Raw genomic sequence first — 5,065 nt, forward strand, 5'->3', positions numbered from 1 at the left:
CCAGGATGTAAGTCCTTGTCCCTTGTAGGCTAGAGGCAACCTGATGAACCTATACCAGGTGATAAGTCCTTGTCTACACAAGGCTGGAGGCACCCTAATGAACTAGTACATACTAATAACATAGAATTAAGGCATATAACTGTACCAGTACATATAGTTAGTCAAATGTGTACTGTAGAGCAGAAACCAGTGAGTACTTACACTACTAGGCTTGCAGGAATAGTAAATAGTAGTACAAAGAGTGGAAACACTTAGGCAATTGTTCTTGAGGATTCAGACAGTTGAGTTCAGGATGAACAGGCAATTGGATTTGAGGATTCATCCAATCAAGTACAGAAGGTTGAGTTTGAGGATTCAACTCACTGAGTACAGGTGATTAAGCTTGAGGATTCACTCAATTGATTTCAGGCTACTGAGTTTGAGGATTCACTTGATAGAGGACAGGCAATTTGGTTTGAGGATTCACCAAGTCAATATAGAGAGCTAACAGCAAGCATCAAGGAATTTGCAAGCCAGTACAAGAGTTACAGAGTGCATATAGTCAGTATTAGTGAGAGTGTGGATGAGTATCCAGTGAGCACACTTACTTCAGAACAGAAACACATTAACAACAGTAATGTAGAGGGCAATGAGACACTTAAGACCCTTTTCAGTAGTGAAGAAAGTAGCCAGGACTTGAAGAACAAGAGTAACAGACAAGGCTAGGAGAGCTAGGCATTGGAACTACAGAGATTCAATGAGGAACAAGATTTCCAGAAGGCAAGTAAGACCTTCAGACACATTGTAAGAGCTAGAGTGATTGAGATAGACATAGGACATGTCAGCCCATTCCACAGTTCGATAGACATTAAAGATTTGAATAAGAGAACGTACAAGTTCAATGGAATGTATCAGGAAGAGGAGAAAGCAACTCCTTCATCAAACAAGAGTAGACTCAATAGTATAGTAACAGAAAAGTGTGAAACACTTCAGGCAGGCTACAGAACAAAAGCCAGACATGCTACAGTACCTACAGACAGTAGATATCAGAACTATTGATACAAGAGTGTAGAAGAAACACTCAAGAGTCCAGACAAACAATTGCATTCATAGAAAGTAAAAGGAAAGTACAAAGCAAGAGGAATATGCAAAGTGTAAGGAACAGAACAAAAACCGGAACTGCCAGGCATTCAATACAATTGTGATATTGATTCAGACTATCCAAGCGAAACAGACATTGTATTGACAGAACAGTACTTTGAGAATAGCAAAAGTGAACACAAATTAGAACTACAAGGATCAGTACTTGATCTAGAGAGTGAAAACCAAGCATACACCTACAAAATCAAGTGTTTAACCTTATACATAGCAGATATTGACTACACATTACACATGAGCAATGTACAGGAGTACTACAATGGATACAACACCCTAGCCAGGTCTAGGAATAAGAGAGAAAGTGAAATACCTGCATATATGTGGTCTTACATAGAAACATTAAGTTTTTCAGGACATCAGAGTATCCCTCACAAAAATAAAAGGAACAAACAATCCTATAGCAATACTTTACAATTGAAAGAAGTCCCAGGCAAGGTATACACTAGTGGTATTAGTAAGAACAAAGTTGATTCAGAGTACAGCAAACTACACAGTTCAAAGCCACATATTGAGCACAGCAAGTATAAGAATAGCTTAAGTAGTAGTTCAAGAACAAACAATGGACACAAGCATAGCAAAGCACTGAATAATGTTCAGAAAGGCAGATTTGCATCAGTAAGACCTTCAGAGAGCCTAGCAAAGAATAGCTATGCATACAGAGCAATACAGAGCTCTAGGATACAGAGAAAGGGAAATTTTGACCCAGGATCAGACCCAGACAGTAATAATTCAGATTCCTCTTCATCTAATGACAACAATTGAAGTAATGCTTTATTCAAACTGTCAGACATCGATTCGAGTGATACTGAAGCTACTAAGAAGTGTAAGAAATGCTTGAGGAAGAAACAGAACAAAGAACTCCTCAAATTGAAGATACAGATGTATAGTACAGAACCAATAGCTCCTACAGCATACTCAGGTGAACCAGACTTGCAGAAGTATACAAAGTTTGTTATTGAAGTCAATCAGTACATGAAACAATCAGGACTTCATCATTTCCCTAAGAGCCAAGTAGGGATAATGCTAAGTTTTATCAAGGGAAAAGCAATGAATTTCTATTTGCAAAAGATTGTAAACCATGAGTATAGATGGACACTTGCTCAGTTCTTTAGAGGACTTATAGACTTTTGTTTCCCTTCCAACTTTGCTGAAATACTGTGTAAAGAGTTCAATACTTCAAAACAAGGTAATAGGAACATTCAGAATTATTTGTACAATCTAGAGATGAAAGCTATGAATCTAGGAGACATTTCTCAGCAAGATTTGACCAGACAGGCATAGTATGGATTGAATTCCAAGTACCAGAGGCAATTACAATTAGATTGCTTAAATCCAGACACTGTAGACTATTCAATCTTCAAGGATAGGCTTGAGAGCATTAAAAAAGCAAATGAATCCATAGGAATCAAATAGTATATAGATTCTAGACATCAATTCCATCTGTAAGGATACAGCAATGATTCTTAGAGTGATTATTTGTATACAGACAGTTCTGATAATTCAGGAAACAATCAATTCACTCTACAGGATAGTGAAAGCAATGATTCAGATCACAGTGACTCTAGTCAGGATACTATACATACAAGCAGTACAAACGCTAAAGGAAAGGCCAGGCAATTGTATTATCTATCAAGGAACAATGACTAGTATGAAAGTAAGACAGAAAACAATCACAGGACATATGCTACAGGTTTCAAACATCATTCCCAATTGAAATTGGATGAAATGAGAGTGAAAGGACTATGTTTTATTTGCAAACAAGATGACCACTTAGCCAGGAATTGTCCTACTTGTAATATGATCAGATTGAACAATGTGTAGGATGATAGTTTATCATCTAGTAATGTCAGTATTAGTTACACCACTTTAGATAAGTTAGCAGACAACCTGGACAGTGAGAACTACATAGAATTAGAGTCAATTATGGACTATGACACAGATTCTTACATATCTAGCAGCAATATACATGTTTTATTGATTTGGATACTTTGTGAAGACAATACTAAGGATTCAGTAACAGAACAAGAGAGTTCTGTAACAGAACACAAGTTCAGGCATGCAAACAATACATTTGAAAGGGTGAATTCAGTATATTCAAGACCCTATAGGACTACAGGACTAAGGAATAGTACAGCAAACAAGCAGAACTGTATGAAACAGTACCAGATAGCTAAATTGAGGTACAGACAACTGTATAAGGCATATAATAACATTTTACACTCGAAAGCACAGGCATACAGTGTAGAAAGGATTCTACAAGACTACAGATATGTATGGCACATGGAAAGGACTAGGAAACACACATACAACTATTGTTTCAAGGAATCTAAGACACTACAAGTGTAAGGCAACACATACATAAACACTTCAGAGCTACTATTACTAATTCTTAGAGCCACAAATCAAAACAACACTCTTAAGAAATACAGGCTGTTCACAGACAACAGGAATGCATACTAGGACATTAGGAAAGGACCTAAGAATGTTAGAAGATCAGAATACAACCAGCCAGATAGTATTATAGTTTACAAGACAATGCAAATAGTAAACTGTGTAAGCAGGACAATCTATCAAGCATTACTAGACTATAAACTACAACTACTCTTGGATACTAAGAAATATTTCAATCCAAACAATTCACACAGGTATTCTATTAAGTTAGAAGGCTACATCATGCATTAGAAGTGTTGAGAGGGAAAACTTAAGGGGGGCACACATAGACAAGGGGTGAGGTGACAATTGACTGCTCAGTGTCTCTCGTCCTTATATTGCATGTATTCTAACTGAGACATTATGAAGTCATTGTCTTGTGGTTTGTCTGTTGATAAACTAATCATCTCATAATACTCCCCTTCAAACTCTTACTAGTCTGAGTAAACTGGTAAGATGTTTGACTTGTGGTACATGTAATGCTTTAGTTAATATATCTGCTTGTTGATTGTTTGTCTGTATGTATTTCACATTTATGTACTCTAACTCAATGTAGCATTTAATAAAATCTTTCTTATGATCTAAATGCTTTGTTTGTTCCGAATATTTGAGTTTGTCCAATGTAACCGTTTGTATAACAGCATTGTTATTACAATAGGTATTAATTGGTGCATCAGAGACCTGCAGAATCTCTTCAGCTAAATGAGTAAGTGCAATTACTTTCTGTGTTCCTCTTGTAAGAGCTATTAATTCAGCTTCATACGTTGAATTTGCCACCAGTGTTTGTCTTTTACTTGACCATGAAACTAATGAATCACTCAAGTAAAATGCATATCCTGATATTGTATGATGCCCTTCTTGCATCATACTGTCTGTGTCTGTATAGCTGTTCAATATTGATTGATTTGTGCTGCTGAGTTGGAGCCAGACATTGTTCATAGTTTTTAAGTACATGTAACAATGTTTAAGTGCCAGATAATGCTCCATACCAGGGTCATTAAGGTATTTAGCTAACTGATTTGTTACAAATGTTATATCTGACTGTGTACAGTCTGCAATGTATCTAAGTGTACTAACCATGTTCATGTATAGTATATCAGACATTTGTTCTCTATTGTTATCAGTTTACAATACTGTTTTTAATTGTGTACCAGGCTGTATAGGTGTTTGTACACTTTGTTCATTCATAAGTTTGTAACGTTCTATTATACTATTAATATAATGTGTCTGATGCATCCTGATGAATCTATGCTCTCTGTTGCATTGAATCTCTATACCAAGTAGCTAATGTAATTCACCACTGTCTGTATATTGTAAATGATGTGCAATAGATTGTTTTATCATTACAATAGTATTATTATTCATTGCTGCAATAGTAATATTGTCAACATGTACAAATAATATGGCTACAGTTATTTCTTTCTTCTTTACAAAGAATACAGCATTATCATGTTTGGATTTTGTTAATCTGCATTTAAGTAGTATATTAGATAGTGTT

This window comes from Fomitiporia mediterranea (genome assembly GCF_000271605.1).
Source record: "Fomitiporia mediterranea MF3/22 unplaced genomic scaffold FOMMEscaffold_5, whole genome shotgun sequence".
Taxonomy (NCBI): domain Eukaryota; kingdom Fungi; phylum Basidiomycota; class Agaricomycetes; order Hymenochaetales; family Hymenochaetaceae; genus Fomitiporia; species Fomitiporia mediterranea.